The sequence below is a fragment of the Haemaphysalis longicornis genome, unplaced genomic scaffold (assembly GCF_048455015.1).
Source record: "Haemaphysalis longicornis isolate Haplotype H1 unplaced genomic scaffold, Haemaphysalis longicornis Haplotype H1 scaffold_4, whole genome shotgun sequence".
NCBI lineage: Eukaryota > Metazoa > Arthropoda > Arachnida > Ixodida > Ixodidae > Haemaphysalis > Haemaphysalis longicornis.
Window position 1 is genome coordinate 43785467 of NW_027526361.1, and position 17907 is coordinate 43803373.

General features: G+C 51.1%; 1 protein-coding gene across 1 annotated transcript in view; it reads left to right on the plus strand.

Moving 5' to 3' along the window:
- Positions 1–2959: 2959 nt before the first annotated feature.
- Mub (poly(rC)-binding protein mub) overlaps positions 2960–17907 on the plus strand; it is a 189645-nt gene continuing 174697 nt past the window's right edge. Inside the window, exon 1 of the mRNA XM_077706575.1 lies at positions 2960–3124. The gene's annotated coding sequence lies outside the window, so the exon portion shown is untranslated. The remainder of the gene's footprint in view (positions 3125–17907) is intronic.

Genomic DNA, 17907 nt, shown 5'->3' on the forward strand with positions numbered 1-17907 from the left:
TCACCAATTCCGTTGTATCAGAACAAAAGAAAAGGTTTAGGAAAAATGGAAGAGAAAAATTGGCCGCGTATCTGCTCCTTTCGTTGCAAATGTCGTCAAAAGACGATAGTCTTTATCGGCTATTTCGAAGTAAATGCCTCCCTTCGCTTTGCCGCTCACCTCTCATGTTGTTCCTCTTGCGTCGCGCTCCTCCCAAGGTAAAGACGCCAAAGGTTTGCTTAAATCATTTTAAATTTCCCGCGTTCCACTGCTCCAAACCGGGTGTCTCGATGCGAACGCTGCTGTACGGCGGAGACGCGCGTTAATCGAGGCGCCCTACTTCAACGTTTATAGAACCGCGTTTCCCTACTCCACGTGCGTTGCAAGCAGAACGTGGAACCTATCTAGTGGAACCTTGCGTAACTGTTGCCGGTTGATTTCTTAAAATGGCGCAAGAAGCTATAGTGGCGCGGGCGACAGTAGGCGACGGCTAAGTGAATTCTTTTTCTGCAGTTGATGAAGTATTTAATTTCGCAAAAGCAAGCATGTTTGATTTTTTTATAAAGGAACACTGCAAATATCACTTCTGTATTGATTTGCTGTCTCATATTTGCGTAATGTCTTGTTCTTCTTCAACAATGTTGACAAGTATGAACCTTACACCGGACATAGACGGGTAGATTTAGCTGTGACTATATAAGACTAATGGGCAGGCATTGTTTTGCTTTGGCCGGGTGGCTGAATCGAGTCACAGACAGACAGACGGACAGACATACAGACATACAGACATACAGACAGACCAAAATTTCTGGGTTTAAGGAGCCCAAGAAAGACTATCGTCTTTAAAAACAAAAGTGGGCATCACGCTGTCGGGGATTCGTACTCGGTGCTTGAGAGGCGACCGTGTCAGTCGCAAAGCGACACGTTTCAACAGCCGTGCGCTGTCGTGTTTATACGACGAGGAGCAGTAAGCAGGCTGCCACGTGGTGGAGAAGCGAAGCGGGGTCCGAGCACCCGCCACCGCAGCAGGCGCGCGTCGGGATGTGGGATAATTGCTGGGGTGGCATAAATTCTACGCGAGCATAAGTGGCATATAAGATGGCTGTTAGGGTGTGGCCTGCATTTGGCGCAATCTTAGGTTACTTCGTGGTCATGGACGCAGCGTTGCGCTTTGGTTGCTGGCCGGATTTGAAATTCATATGACAGAGGTAGTAGAACTGCGGAGGTCGCTAAATTTAGATGTTACAGCATCCTCCTCGCGAAACAGCGTTCGCTGAGAATGCCAATGTTGAGCCTGAACGTCGAAGCGCGAGTGAGTGAAACGCCTGTGTTTTCCTTATTTTCCCCACATGGCCATATTTGCGGCTGGCGATCAAGGAACGTTATATGAGCCCACTGTTAACGTGGTCATCTGGCATGTTAACAGTTGATAGTGTTAACGTGTTAACTCAACATGTTAACAGTGTTAACTTAGAATTAAACCCCCCACCTTCGATTCCCTCCATTTTAGATGCGCTCGATGAATTCTTCACCCTTTAAGTTAGCCTGTAGACTGCCGAGATAATCCGTCCTCTCTGCGCGCCCCCTTCCTCCGGGACAGCGGCGTACGAGGGCAAGCGAGACACCGGGAAAATTTATAATGAGTTAGAGCACAGAAGTGTTCTTTTTTTTTTTTTTTTACGCCTGAGCGCGAATGTGGCAAAGAGCTGGCTCAAGAAGTGTTCGGCGGGGAAGGGGGAGAGGGGTTGTTAACTATCGATCGGTACCACACGGCAACAAGCAGCCCTGGCGTTGAGAGGGAAGGGTGGGAAAGGGAGTATACAGCAGTCCGCAAGTTGTCCGCTATAACCGGCGTGTGCAGCCCTGTGAAGAAGGAGGGGTGGCTCGGGAAAAACTCGTTAAGAAGCTCGGGCGTCAGCGGGCGTTCCTCCCCTGGACACGACTCCGGTGGGAAACGGGAGAGCGTGGAGTGCCTTCCGCGCTGTAAACATTCCACGTGCACGTGCGGGGCGAGCGTCGTTGGCAGCGCAGAAAATTTAGAAACCGGAAGACCCCTGTAAAAGCGGGGACAAGCTCACGGAAGCGAACGTTGATTGAGGTGATCTGTTTCGAGCGTTGTCTACGTATTGGAGGAGCGTTATTTAAACGTTTACTTGTCGGAAGTAATTGTTATAGAGGCAAAAATAAAGCCATTACGATGTCTTATCACGTGCTCAGTGTTTGGCAGTTGTTGTTTCAATTCGGAACGGGGTGTTTGGAAAACAAAATGGTGAAGTTATGCCTTTTTAACGTCAACTTCACGAGTGTGGTTGAATTCCATCACATTGCTTTTATATCCTTGGCAGCGTTTATTTTACAATCGCGCATGAAGTTCGGCTTCTGTGTGACAGGTAATAACTATCTTCAAGCATCGTTCAGTGTTACAGGATATTTTGATTGATAATTTTCGGTTCATGTTTTGGGCTGCCTGTCACACCCCTGGAAACTGACTTCATTTCGTGATCGAGACTCAGTGACACGAGCGACTATGATGTTCTGCCTAGCTGCGGCTAGCTGTGCCACCATGCAGCAGCACCGTGCCGGCGTCATTTCCTCCGACTAAAGACCGGCCCGCAGATGAAAAGAGGAGCGTCGCTCGGCCGTAGTAAGCCGATGGATCGGTCGTGGAGGGTGTCGAGGAGTCAGGTGCCAAACTGGCAGCAGAGGAAACAGTGGAGGTGGCGACAGCAGAGCGGCGGCATCGGCGACAAAAGGGGGCCGATCGATTTACCCCGCCGTGTGCGGGGAGCGCGCGCTGCCGCGTTTGGAAATCAAGCGACAATCAGCCTGCAATCATCCTTCCATCCACACCGCCGCAGCGCGCAGCGAGGAGGGAGGATGCGGAAGATGCTGGGGAGGATGGAGAGCCCGCGCGGGGGCGCGCGTGCGTGTGACGCGCACGCGCGCGACGTATCGCCGACGGCGCGCCGCCCGTGCCGCGGCCAGTGTTGCCGCCGCCGTCGCGCCGTGGGGTTCCCCTGCGCCCGTGTCTCCTGGAAAGCCACCTTGTGACGTCTTCTCGCCCACTCTGGCCCGGGCCGCTTTCATGAGTGCGCGACGCTCCGCTCCTCCGTGCGCGCCTCTCGGACAGCCTCGCCGACGCTAGGTGAGTGGGCGCCGCCTTTCCCCCCGCCGGGACATGTGCGCCGCAGCGATCCACGACCGGCGATCCCCCTCGCGCGCCCGATGGCGGGAGAATCCAGACGGCGTGGCGCAGTCGCCACCGCGTGTACGGGTGCCCTCGCTCGCGCTCGGCCCCGATTTGCGCGCCCGAGAGCGGCTTCAGCGTCGCTATGCCGCCGAGAACAAGCGCGGATGAGGGATCGGTTGCCTGGCGCTTCGTAGACATCTGCTGGTCGAAGTGGGATTTCTGGGCGGCGGACATATGTCAGAGGCTCCCGCCCGTAGTAGTTCTTTCCTGACACTTGGTGCCATCTTCGTGGCCAAAGACAGCATCTTCGTGCGTTTTTTTGTTTGTTTGGAATCAGACGTTCCTTTCTTCTTCTTTTTTTCGTAGTAGTGAAGGCTTCCATACCGGTGTGCAAACTTGGCGACTGTATTTCCAACCGAGAAAGAACCAAAAGTTTTCTTTAGATGGCCAGCATGGTATCATCAGCTGCTTTCCAATGCTTCTTGTTGGGAAAGAAACTAAGCTGTGTGGGCCTGCAAAACTCCTTTCTTTCTCTTTTTGTTCTCTTTCCCGATTTTTCTCTACTGTCGGTCTTCTCTCTCTCTCTCTCTCTCTCTCTCTCTCTCTCTCTCTTCTATATATATATATATATATATATATATATATATATATATATATATATATATATATATATATATATATATATATATCAGGATTGGGAATCCGGGGCCCCGTTTAATGACCACTGACAGGTGAAAGCCAGCAGTCAGGAACATCAACAGGAGCACAAGAAGCTCGTAATATTACAGTGTGGAAGTAGAATAGGAATTTGAAATGAAGGAAAGTGGAGAAAAACATGCTCCCCGGGTGAGACCCGAACCCCCGTTTGTCTGCAGTTTCCTCTACTTCAGACAACTATTCTGTTTCCTCTGTGTGAAATACGAACTGCTGACTTCTGACTATCCATTCGGCGTTAGTCTGAAAAAGTCGGTAGAAAAAAAACGCAGTAAAACTGCCCAGCAAGGGAGGCTGCGGACAAAGAGGATAACAGCGGCGCTTTCCCTCCCTCCGGCCGCTTCCCGTCATCCCAGTCGCGCCGTTCCAATGCACAGTCTTACGGACTGCTCGGCTCGCCTTAATGTAGCTTAACTATCTGGCTGTGAGAATGTTTTGGCATTGAAATTGCTGCGTGCGGGCAAGAATGCTTAAAACCGCCACCCTAAACCCGCCAAAAACCGCAGTTAGAAACAGTGTCGTAAAAATTGTTCCCAGATACAGTACCGTACAGCGTTTCTTTCGGGCTTCAAGGCTGGTTTCGCGGTGAATAATAAGAGCTGGGCGTGCTTAAAAATTGACCTTGCTGATGTAAGGTTTAACCTATATCAAGCGTCTTTTCAAAATATTTTACGTACCGCGTTACGAAGCTTGTGGATTTGCGGTGCTTTTTTTTTTTGTAGTTTTTGTTTCAGTTCGTTTCGGTTCGCACTGTGAGCGTGACTCGGACGATCATCATATGTAGTACGCTTAGACGCGCAGCAAAGTTCCTAGAGCGCTGGTATTGTCGCCTGGTAGCTGAACGCAACAAGAAGCCCGCGCACGGTTCAAGCCCGCTTCCCCCGGCTTGGCTCGGGCGTATCATGAAGTCTGCTTGGCTGCGCGGTTGAACCGAACGTGTGTATTCCCATCAGTCATTCGTTCTCATACTCATTCGTGAGTCGCTGGAAATTCAGAGGCGGCAATATTGAAAGTGTTGCGAACTACCAACGCCAGGTCTGTCGTGAACAGCGGTTGCATCATGTCCCGCCAATTAACGTGGGGGGGGGGGGGGGGGGGGGGGCCCGAGAGAAAGTTGCACGACAGCGGAGCACCGGCCGTCTGCGTGCACGGGCAGACTCGAAAGTTGGGAGCAGGTGTTGTTTTGTCACGGTATACGCCCATAGAATGGAACACTGAACGCTCGGTTTTATTGAAGGCCTCGGTCTTAATGAGGAGGACCCGGGCCCATGTAGTGGATGTTGTTATGACTCTAAATGAGCGCTGAAAACACTCAGAATTAGTTAAACAAAGAAGCGGAGGCCACAGTTTATTATAAAACATTTGTTAAAATTTTTAGAAAGGGACAAAATATTGGCGGACTGAAGTTATTATATTTTATTGAAGTTGAGAGTGGCCCCGGGACAGTAACTGGAGTTGAAATATTGCCCCCCGAATGTTTCGCCATTCATCTTTCAAACGGGACAAAAAAATTGTTTGTCAAGTATTATGACAAAATTGCGACAAAGGTACCCGGGGAACAGGGAACCACCCTCAAGAGAAAGATAATCACGTGAAACCAGATCTTGCAGAACCTCCCTACATTCCAATACCTTTTATTCTGGCAGGGGTATTTGTTGGTCTAGCCTCTGCTGTCCGGAAAACGTAAATGTTGCTATGGGTTCTTAATCACATTTCGCCTTGTGTTCTGAAAAGGGTAGAGGTAATCTGTGAAGCCTCAAAGAAAAGAAAAGAAAAAAAAAAGGAAGGGCGTACTCGTACTTTCTTTCGGCTATACCGTGTTTGTAACGAGTATAAGCAATAAATGCATAACGGTGGGCTCTTTTCGCTGAGACCGCTTTGTTAAATGTCAGGGGCAGCTTAATCAAATGGTTTGAGTATGCATAAATTTAAAGGGACGAAAAGCGATTTATTCTTTTTGTGGGGTTGTTTGTAGAGTCTGAGCCGTTGCTGCGATCTCACTCACTGGGACGACACGTGTGCTGTCAGTTTCGGTCGATCGGTTTAATTTAGGTCGGACCGACCAGAATGAAAAAGAGGTAGGAAATCACAGGTGATCTTGCTACTTAGAAAGCCATTTTTCAGTCGCGATTTTTTTCTGCCGGCTCGAAACTGTTAAACAATACAAGTAATGGCCGCTGGCAGGTGTTCGCCACAAGCAGGCCAGCTCCGCACTAAATCCTCCCGAAGGATTAGCCAGCTCTCTTGCCGCCCCGTTCTTCCGACACCTCCAGCTCTCCCTGGCGTAGTTTCGTGGAAACCAGGAACAAAATTGTCCGGAACGGGCTCTGGTTATCTCGACTTTTTTTTGTGGCGATGTAAATGCCCTGTCACACGGCGTAGGGGGGCGATGGGGGAAGAGGGGGTAATAAATCACGTTTGTAGTTTTTATGAAAGTAATTTTTCTTCTGCATCGTGAAGTAAACAAGTCGCCGTCTCATGACGTAAATAACGACAAAACACTCACTTTTCCGGGATTAAATGTAACAATGGAATTCTTACGGACGGGATATTAGAACTTAGCGCTTTCATCACGCGGGCTTAGGCGCTGCAAACGCGCTTGTAAGGAAACCCGCTTAGAAGGGCGAACGGGGCTTGTAAATCACGCTTTTCGCGTACCACCCTACGGCTCGACATGTCGCTCGGGCGTCCTCCGGGGCATGTTTGTCTCGGAGATTCAATAGCGCCTCAACTCGTCCGTTCCAGGCTGCACACGCACACACGCCCGTCTAGCGTCTTCTCAGCCTCCTCCTCCCCCTCTTCGGTCTAATTTCCTCGAGGCTCGCTGGCTGCGGCGGCCGCATCGTCGTCCTTCGTTTTGTCACGTTCAGCGTGCGGAACGGCAGCTGACCAAGGGGAACGAAGCGGAAGGCAGTTTGCGGGGCCCTGCTTCAAGAAGGGGCAAGCGAGGGACGAGACGCTCGGCTCTTGTCGCTTTGAGGGCCTCAGCGTACCGATCGACGCTGACGCCGCGAGCTGGAAACGAAAAACGAAAGAGCGCCGAGAGAGACGAGGAAGAAGAAGTCAGCGGAGGAGGGGAGAAGTGGCATCCTTGCCGTTGGGATGAAGAAATAAGAAAGGAGACGTGGAAACGGGAGCAGCATCAGAAGAAGAAGAAGAAGACACATCAAAGAACGACGCGGAGGCTTTGTTCTGCTGCACTCCGGTCTGCGAGGAGGAGGAGGAGAGATCCACCGTTCCCTTCTTATTCTGTCGCAGTTCCGTGCCGGCCGCTGCTGTCTCGGCTCATTAGCCGCCAAGACATCCGCGTGAGCCGCAAGAATCTAGCCGAAAGCTTTGCTGCCGCCCCCTTCTCCTGATATTGCGTCGTCTTCGGCAGGCCGCTCTGTCAGTGTCTCCACGCTGCTGCTGTTGTTGTTCGCCCTATCCTGTTACCGGAGCTGCTGCTCTCAGCGCAGGTGCATCTGCTTTCTCTCCTTAAAGGATGCTGAAGAGGCGCACGAGCAACTGTTTTGGTGGTTGCGTTTAACCGTCTCTCGTCGGAACAACTGTAAATTGGAAAGGAACTTGTTCGTCGGTGGGCGCTTTAAGACTGCTAAAAAAAGCTTATTGCTGCATTATTTGCTCGCTGAGGCCCTAAGCTGTTCAAGGCAAGTGCTTTCTTGTTGCGCTGCTTTCAGACAACAGGTTTTCGATAGGAGAAGTGCGTCAAGACGGTTATTATACGTGGCTGTTTTCCCGTAGCAATGTTTGATTATTGGCGCCTAGTTGTAGAAACGTATTTCTAGAACGTTTCCTTTTTTTTAAATATCAAATGCGTCGTCCTCGTTTTGAGGTACACTTCGCAGTTGTAGGGCCGAATTTGTCGCCAAGACAATGCTCGAGATGCGTTACTAAGCAAATGGCGGCTCATACCTTTGTCCGGGACCTCCGGTGTAGGCACGCATCGCACCGCTTCCGCCTGCGTTATGAGGGCTGTCTGTTCGTTGCCCTTTTCCCCGTAACATCATCATCTCTCGGGCGTTTAGGCCCACTTCATCGGGAGCGAGAAATATCATCTTGGTCGTTACGAGCTATAGATACCGCGTTCTACAAGAAAGATATCGCGGGCTGCTGGCCGGGTAAATGCTCTGCGTTTTAAATTCGAACGCGGGAAACGTTTAACGAGCCACGTGCACTGGTGAAGCAACTGCTCCTTCGCGTTAGGTTACGGTTTCGCAAGTACCTGCAGTTTCGAGTGGCCGGCGCCTGGTGGGTGCCAAAATTCCGTGTCCGCGTTGGACCACCGGGAACGCTGGCTTCCGGGTACCCTGCGCGCTAATGACATGCAGCGAGCGAAAACGGAATCGCTTGCGACACCGGGAAGGCTGCAGGGTAAGGGGGGGTACAAGTGCGCGGCCATGTTGCGCCACGCAGTTCGCGAGTGTGCACGTAAACACGCGGGGGGCAGTAATAGCCAAGTGCGCGCAGGGAGGAGGGGGCGTGCCAGATAACGGGGGATTCGGAGGAGAGGCTTTCTTGGGGGGATGCGAATCTCTGGAGCGACCCTTCCTTTGTGTCGGGGCGCGGAGAGCGCAGCTCTGTGGCGTTGATGGATCGCTTGCTTTTTGTAGACGCCTGCTCAGGCATCCAGGCAAGGACACCCCACTGCTGCCCGGGGAATGCGCGCTTTCCGGAAGCGGATTGTCGGGCCGCAGAGCCGTACGGGTATACGCTCGCTGCACAAGTGCGCCGCACACGCCGGCCGGAGCCGATTACGCCGAGCGCGCCGTGGAGGGCATTTTTTACCCGCTCAGTAATCTCCCACTCATGCCCGCCGTGTTCTCTGGTCAACTAACAGACTCTCAAAGGCACCTTGGCGCAGCGGTGCAATACGCCCCCTTTGAGCAGCTGCCGGGAAGCGTGGAACGGACGTGTTCCTGCTTCTTTACATTTGGTGTTGCGAACAATGTCGGGAAGATAGTGGGATCAAGAGGCTGTGGACATTCAGCTGTAAATGAAACGCTAGCATTAAACGTGAAATATCGCGCAGACTTCGGGAGGTTGTTGTCGGGGTGTTGGCCGGATTACTATATTATAATTTGTCAACGACTAAGTAACGCCGTCTCTTCTTTCGATTGATTATCGGGTTTAACGCGCCGACGCTTCACAGGAGATGAGGCGCGCCGTAATGAAGGGCTCCGGATTAATTTTCACCACCCGGGGATCTTTAACGTGCGCCGAAATCTCGAACGCACGGGCGTTTTTGTTTTTCGCCTCCATCAGAAAAGCAGCCGCCGGGGCCGGGAATCGAACCCACGTCCTTGTACTCCGTCTCATCCTTTGTGAGTATGCTCGAACAGCTTAGTGTAACCCTGATGAACATAGAATATTAAGTATCCGACTTCTTGTGTATGCACGCGTATTTACGTTTCCGCTGCAAAGAAAAAAAAAAAATGAGGGACAAGTGGTTCAGTTTAGAAAGCCATGCATTTCTGTCCGCGATTTCGAAATTGCAAGAATCGGCCCTTGGAGTAATTTGAAATCTTGCGCTACTTATACTGAAGCGACACGAGGTGTCACGTTGTTCCGCGCAAGCTCTAATCGCCAAACGTCGAGCCAATGCTAATGGTCACTTGATCGCTGCTCGAGCGCTTTCATCGGGTGATAGAGCGACACGTAGTTGAACCCCTTTTGTCGTCGCCATGCGAGTCGTTCCGATACCATTAATCTCAAGTTGTGCCGTCTATTTTTCACCGTATGTCATAGGTTTGTGTGCGCGTTGGCGCTTGCGTATTTGGCTTTGTAAATCGTTACCGCCAGTGCGGTAATGAAAGGGGCCTCGTGGAAGACGTCTGCGGTTACTTGCTTAGTACATCAATGACTGTCTTCTGTCGGTATGAACGTTTAGCTCCATTCGAATCCCGCGCTCCGAACGTAGTCTTATTAGTTGCTTTTTGACAATAAAATACAGCGTGTTCCCTTGCTCTTAAAACACTGGGTTTGACGCAGAAGAATTGGAACCAAGGCAAAAACATAGTTGGGTAACTTGCAGCTGTTTATCTATCGGGGCACCCATTCGGATGCATTATAAATGTAACCGTTCTTTCGGGAGCTACGATAATAATACCCGCTTTTCTGATGGAGGCGAAAAGCAAAAACGTCCGTGTGTACGAGATTTCGGCGCACGTTTAAGATCCCCAGGTGGTCGGTCGCGGGTTCGATTCCTGGCCTAGGCGGCCGCTTTTCTGATGGAGGCCAAAAGCAAAAACGCCCGTGTGTACGAGATTTCGGCTCACGTTAAAGATCCCCGGGTGGTCAAAATTAATCCGGAGCTTTCCACTAGGGCGCGCCTCATCGCCTGCGTTGCGTCGGTGCGTTAAACCCTAGAATCAATAAATCAATCCTCAGGTGGTCGAAATTAATCCGGAGCCCTTCACTACGGCGCGCCTCATCGCCTGCGTTGCGTCGGCGCGTTAAACCCTAGAATCAATAAATCAATCCCCAGGTGGTCAAAATTAATCCGGAGCCTTCCACTACGGCGCGCCTCATCGCCTGCGTTGCGTCGGCGCGTTAAACCCTAGAATCAATAAATCAATCCCCAGGTGGTCGAAATTAATCCGGAGCCCTTCACTACGGCGCGCCTCATCGCCTGCGTTGCGTCGGCGCGTTAAACCCTACAATCAATCAAATGTGCGATAATAATGCAAACGGCGGTTTGATTACGTAGCAAAAGTATGGGTCAGGTAGGAAAAGCGAGGCTTTAAACGGCCTGATTATAGCAGCGTTGCGTCAGGCTCTCCGAAAGGCCGGCCAAAGACCGAAAATCTGTCTTGATAATTTCGGCGCTCGTTGGAATCCCGCGACAGAAAGCAATCGTTGCATTACATTCAGTCGTAAATATTCAGCGCAGCCATGCCAAAAGTAACTTTGAAAGATACACAGGTTGGCTAAATCAGTCATTATAGCGGTCCTCTATGCGGTCCTCAGTGTTTAGGGGCAACGTCGGTACCTAAAACCGGTTGCATTTCTTGAACGGGCTGTTTTCTGAACAGGCTACACGTAATTGAAATAATTCTTCTTTGGAAACGCGTTAAAATGAAACAAACCGCGAAACAAATATCCACACGCGTCTAGAAAAGAAAAAAACCGTTCCCCGTATGGAAGTTGGTGAGTTCAGGTGCAGCTCGACGATTACTCAATTGTTGGGTGAATTGATGTAGAGTTCGCAGAATTTAATTTCGAACGTAGCTTCGAACACTCTGACACAAATATACGATTGTTAAAAGTTGGTAATTGTGAGAAAAATACCGCGTCGCAGCGGAGGCCTCCGGAATAATTTCGACCGCCCGTGAATCTTTAACGCGTGCCTAAATGTGGACTCACGAAAGTTGTCGATCGCTGGACTTTCTTTTACGCTAATCTTGGATCGGCTAGCAGGTTTCATACATAATCCTCGCGAAGAATCTTTGTTTCGCTAGAGGGATTCTCCCTCGAAATGAGTGAATATTCGATTGTTCCAGAGACAAACTACACTGAGAGCAGCAGCGAGGGGACGATGCAGCTGCTCGCGCCCGGCTGCACGCTGGCACCTTGTTGACCCGCAATGGCTTGTGAATTCCAGAGCCATACAGTCTGTGTCTAGCAAGCGGCGTCTGCTGGTGCGTGGCGGACGAACCGCGAAAGTGCGACACCGAGACTCGTCGCTGGGGCGCGACCGGGAAGGAAAATACGAAAGCGACGGCGACGACGACGACTGGTGACCTTTGCTTCCTCCAAGGGAGCTAATTCTGCGGCCGTCTCCTCGTGCGCCGTCGTGGGACGTGCTTCCTTGAAGGTCCACACACAATGCGTCGAATGCGCTTGGCTGTGTTTATCATTTTCCCGGCTACTGTGCGGGCTCAACGTTGCGCCGCCGTTTCGACCCTCTTCCCCACAGCCTTGCCGCTTTCTTTACCTGATTTCTTTTTTTTTTTTTTTTTTGCTGGAAAAGCCTACGAACTGGGCGTATTTTGTTGATTTCATTAAAAGGACAGACGACCGATTTTTCCGGCGTATATGCTCTCTATCCCAAATGAAGCGCATCACTTAAAACACCTTAAACGGCAGCCTTTCCCTGATAGGGCCCCAGCACATTTGAAAGAGGAATGTTTAGATCTACCAGCTTCCAATAGAAATACTGGCAGCCATGACACTGAGCCGCGCAGCAACATGTACGTTTAACTGTGCGCGAAATAAAGAGAGCTATTAAAAAACTTGTCCAAAGCTAAAGCAAAAACAAAGTGCAGTCTTTCCTGTTCCTTTTTACGGTCTTTAAGTCGTGCATTGAAACCCGCCGAGCTACTTTTTACGGTAGTGTCAGGTTTAGACACTAAATGGCGGCCGCCTTCACACTTCCGAAAGTTTATTGCGAAATTAAAATTGTGTCCCCCAATTTAGTTACGAATGACTTGTGGTTACCCCACTGTATAATACGCTGCTTTCATGCGAACTGGAGGACGTGCTCCACAGAAATAGGGTTGTCTGTCCCTTCAAGCAAGCAGGCATTCCGTTTTCGGTGAAAGCTGGTTCTATGCTCATAGTTCTTTTGTTGACTTTCAAACTTACCACTGTCGCTTGTCAGTTTACAGTAAGTCGCATTACTACGAATAAGCTTAAGAACAAGCGCCGTGAAAACGGCTTTTCCTTTTATTTCTTTCCACCCTCAAAAGGCCGTACATGGGAGTTTTGTGGAACGTCCTCGGGGTCGTTTCGTGAACGTCGCGATATAAGATTCGTGCAGGAGCAAACACATCACGTCACGGCGACCATTTGCACGTTAGCGGGGAATTAAGTGTCGCTGTGCCGCAGTGCTATACAGAGCCCCACGTATTGCGCTGGGCGCGTCCCGAGACCGAAGTAAGTCGGCCCGTCGGTCCCCACGTGTACGCATTGCTTCGCCACGCAGGCAGGAGGGGAAGCCCGGACCTAATGATCCCCTCCACGAAAACGCCGCTCGAGGGAAACCCGTTCGCCGCTGCGCCACCTGTTGGGCGCGCATCGCCCGACGACGCGACGTCCAATAACACGCTCCTTGTGCCCAGTTGCTGCGAGTTATTTCAAGCAATTTCTCCGGCGGCGCGCACGCTTGCGTATGCGCGTTGTTCGCTTAACGAGGAAGCAAATACGGCGCGCGGCGTAAACACGGGCCTCGAGGAAGAAGCCCCGGGCGGCGGTCGAACGGCCGGGCGCGTCGCGTCCTCGGCGGTTGTGGGGTAGAGAAGAATCCATTAGTAGCCGAAACCGAGCGTTTTCTGCTCTCTTGTTCTTTGTCGCGGGTCTTTATCTCCTCTCTCGCTCTCTCCGTTTTCTGTCGGAAGGCGTTCTTCGGGCGTACATTTTCCCGGCGGTGTGGCGAGCAACATACGGTTTCCCTTTGTCGTCGTCCTTGCTTCGAGCAGTTTCGGTTACGCTTATTGCAAGTGTTCGTGCCGGAGGGGGCGAGGGTTTCAAGTAAACTGAATAATGGTGATAATGTCAATAATAAAAATTAATAATAGACATGGTTTTGGACCCCCTGACGGCCAGCGAAAATGTGGCCGCTGTTTTCCGATGCACCATGCCTGTTTCGCGCTACGTGCGGTCCGTGCAGTCACGTGTTGCTTGGAGGATGCCTGTCGGTGCATTCCTCGCGTTTTGAGGACCAATTTATTTGTGGGGAATATTCGAGGTGCGTTCTTCTGTCTGAGCAAAACGGCGGCTCCGTTATCTACGGGAAGAAACGGCGAATCACGCCTTAGGTTGAACTTGCATAATTCTACGTATCAATAAGTAAGGCGTCCATGCGGGAGCTGGCAGTCCATAGTGTTGGTAAGAGTGCTCGTAGGTGATGAGTACCGTAGTTTTTGCGTTTGTACGAGTCACGCGGAATTAGAGTGACCGCACCTGTTCATTCGGTCCCGTTTTGGCCAGTTAGCCCGCATCAATTCCCTCTCGTCTGCCGCCCTCGCAGTTGCCGGCCTATCTTCGCTACCTTTCGTGCAAAGTCAGCAGCAAATGCAGCGCGAACAGGAGATACAGACCCTAGGTATATTTTCGAACGTCTTGGTTATGTAGGTAACCCAGCGATGTAGGGCGCGTGCAGATATCGAGGCAGTGTCTGAAGTTCATAAATATAAATGAGCCTGAAAAGGCGAAGTTTTCGCTTTTACGTTGCACTTCTTCCTGCTTCGGTGTTTAGTTCCTTGCTGACTGTACGTCGTGCTCGAGTGGCTTTGTTTTGAGAAGGTAAGGATTGCACCCCAAAGCGGCGTGTCGCCCTTTTTGGTTATTGGCACCGCTCTCGTGCCACTGAAACGGCGCATGCGTACGCCAGAATCAACCGAGATGGTCGCCGGTTGCCTTCGTCGTCGGCCCTTGGGCGTCCTGCTACAACACCGCTGTAGCTTATTCGTCCTGTCAGCTGCCCTTTTATTACTGGGCTGTGCTAACGCCTATTTAATTGGAGCAGTCGACGGGACGATATAACTAGGCATGCGCAAAACAGGTTAGAACGCGCGAAGGTGCTACCAAAGTGTAAAGGTCGAAAATGTCTACAGATTCGGAGAAAGCGATGTCCTTTCATTTGGCTTCCCCTCTGCACACGCGCGCCACCCTGGAGAGACTGCTTGCGCATTTCCGCCGTCTTCCGGTCGGTCTGCGTTGTTTCCTGGGACGATCGTCTCCACCGGTTATCCTTTCATGTTGCCGTGTCTCCTCGCTCCGCATTTCGCCTGCGAGTCCTTGAAAGAACGCAACCCCTTCCTCCGCGACGACTCGAGAGGATGCCGCTCCTTTTTGTCTCGTTTCTCCCTTGCGTCTCGTGGATTGTGCCGTTTTCTGTGACATTGGTTTCTCGCTTTTCAGGGATATCTTAGTTGCGTGCTCTCTTTCATTTACTTCCGTGCCGTCTTGGAAGCACCTCCACAAGTGAGCCGCTTCTCGAGCCGCGGGCTTTAGGATTGCGGCCCTTTGTGGGAGAAGACGAAAGACGCCAATAAAAGCGCCCTACTGAGATGAACACAAGCGAGTCGCGTGTCCGGGAACGTACGCGCAGGCGGACAAAAGGACCCGACCGCGTGCGTAACGTCAGATTTCTTTTTCACGTGTATTTGTATTTCACCGCGTGCGGTGGGAATACCCCGTGGAGCATTTCGGGCATACTTGTTCTTTCGCAGGAGCGCAAACACTTCGCTCAGCAGCAGCTTGTACTTGGGCTTTCTCACTCGCGTCGATGTTATCATCGTGTCCTATATCTGCTCTGCATTGTTGTTGCTGCGATTCCTAGTCCTTTCTTCAACGCCGGAATTTAGTCATCTCTGCCGACGCCTATATACTCTTCACAATTGTCGGCAACAGGTCTGAAGCACGGACACCACTCGAAGACGTGCTTAATGCAGTGTGTGCTTACATCTGTGTGTTTCGTTTGCGATGAGTAGTAAGCTGCCCCGTGGGAAAGGTGCCTAACATTTCGTGATGACCTGCTGGGAATAGATGGGGGTGGGGCAGGGGGAGCTTTTGCTGCGTTTTAACAAAAAAAAAGGATTTTATTCCGGGTTTTATATTTTAACACGAAAGTGTTTTATGCCGGGATACACCAAGATTTCACTGACGTCATATCCGTCACGAAAGTGACGCCAGTACACCTTTGCCGAAGCTACCCGCCAGCTGGACGTCGCTCGCCAAGCACACCCACAAGACAGCCGCCGACCCGCAAATCATGCTCATTTCGCAGCAGATTTCGCTGCACATTTCGCTTTAGTGTTTTACCGATTCCTATGACAGAGGAATCATCCCCAGTTTTTCGTCTGTCTCCTGCGATTAGGCGATCTGGTGGCAACTTTGACGACCTTGCGGACAGGTAGATTCCTGCGCGGTAATTGTCTTGGGCCGTTCCTTTGGCTAAACTGCCACAAAGTGTCAGCGTCCTCACGCTAGTCCCCCCTTTTGGCCGTCATAGCACCGCAACGATCCTTGGTTGGCGTGCTGTTTAAACCATATTCTCGGTGTTGAGATACAACGATGGTGTGCTTCAGTGTAGCCGTGCGCTAGGCGCCGCAGCCACGGCGGCTCTTCCTTCAGTTTTATGGCTTTACCGCACGTCGGCCAAAGTTTCCTCCAGTGCCGCGCACGCCGTCGCCTCATGCATTGCTCAACAAGCACGCACACGCAGACGTTGTTTTTGTTAGCCCTCGACGACGCGTGCGGTGTCGCGGTTCGTGGTTGCCTGTCACACTGTGACGCCGCCCGAGACCTCGCGTGTCACGAGCGGCGGCCGACGTGGAATTCCGCCCCCGCGCGAAACTGGGGCGCCGAAGCGCCGACTTCGGAGTCCTCGAACGGGCGCTTCCGAGGGCAGGTGTTTGCACTTTACCTGCTCAGACTGTACTGGCGTCGTCTCCGCCGGCCATCCGTATGGGCGGCAATTTACGCAGCCTCTACTCTGCCGCGAAACATGAAGTGGGGTGAGGCTCATATTGCCACGTCGCTGGCTCTTGACCTTGAACGTTCCTGGCGACTTTTTTGCAATTACGGTAGTAGTGGCAAACCTTACAGTGGAGGACAGGACAAATCTGTTGACGTGGAACTTATTCTAAGTCCTGTTTCGTCTCGCGCGCATGAGCAGTTGTGAATGTCACGTGCGGTACTTTTATTGCGCGGCGTTTGAGTACGAGGACGCGGGTTCGATTCGCGGTCGCGGCGGCCGCTTTTCTGATGGGGGCGAAAAGCAAAAAACGCCCGTGGGTACGAGATTTCTCCGCACGTTAAAGATACCCAGGTGGTCAAAATTAATCCGGAGCCCTCCACTACGGCGTGCCTCATTGCCTGCGTTGCGTCAGCGCGTTAAACCCTACAATCAATCAACTTTTATTGGGCTCATTTTGTGCGTCTAGCTTTCTTGCACAGCTCCGCTGTGTCGCAAACGAAGCAACTTTCCGCCATGCGGGAAAGCGCGAGCCTTATTATGTAAGCCGTGCGGTGAAGCTTACTTTGGTTTATCGTCGAGGTTGCGCAGAAGGTATGGAGAGGTATTTGAAAGCGGCCGCGTTAGGACATTCCTAAGCCGAGCTACAGTGTTGCGTGTCTGTGCGTCTCTCTGTAACACATGCGGGAGTGTGAGGGCACACATTGTTGGACTAAGGAGGCATCTCTTTCTCGTCCTCCTCCTAGCTATCCTGCTCTGTAGTTCTCGCGAAACTCTATTCGGCCTGTATTAATTCCTCTCGTATCATGAGTTCGTGGTGCGCTACTTTTCCCTCTAAAACTGTCTTCCCGAGTTGCGCTGTAACAGAGCTGAAGAGGGAAGTCGAGGTGATATCACCTTAGGTTATATTTTAAGTCGAACATTGAAGGCGTATAATCAGTCGAAAGTGAAATCATAAAAAAATCGCTCGTACATGGTTTTATTGTATATATGATCAGTTTGTTTATTTCTATTGCGGGGGATGAACTCCTCTCCCATTAACGTTAAACTGCTGGCACCCTGCGCTCTCCTAATCTAGCCTCTGCTGCCGAATTTCATCATCTCATGCCTATAATGAGTTTACAGCTCTTCTCCCAGTTTTAATCCCTCCCCTCGGTAGTTATTCTGTTACCCTGGTAGCCCACTGGTTGTCAGTTTGCCCTAATCCTGTTCAGTCTAAGTCCATTTCTCCTTCCCAGGTTTGGGCTAAGGTAACTTCCACCGGAGTTTGCTGCCCAAATTCAAGACGCTCTTTCTTATGTTATCTCCATTCTTTTATCACTGCCGCTGATTCCACTGAACCAAATGCTTTTTCGTAGACTATGTCATGTAAAAACGTGCCCTCCTTGGTGGTTTTTACAGTCAGGATCTGTCTAGTAGCGGGTAACTGTCCTGTGCTACGAATGGCGGTAAGGCTTTTAAACTGATGTCCTCGATGATCATGTAGGTTATCATAATAATCATACAACAGTCGTAATCACACCCGCTCTTCGAAGAACACCCAGATGTCTAGGTTACTTCTGCTAAAAGGTGAACACGCTTGAAACGCGCGCCTGAGCATTAA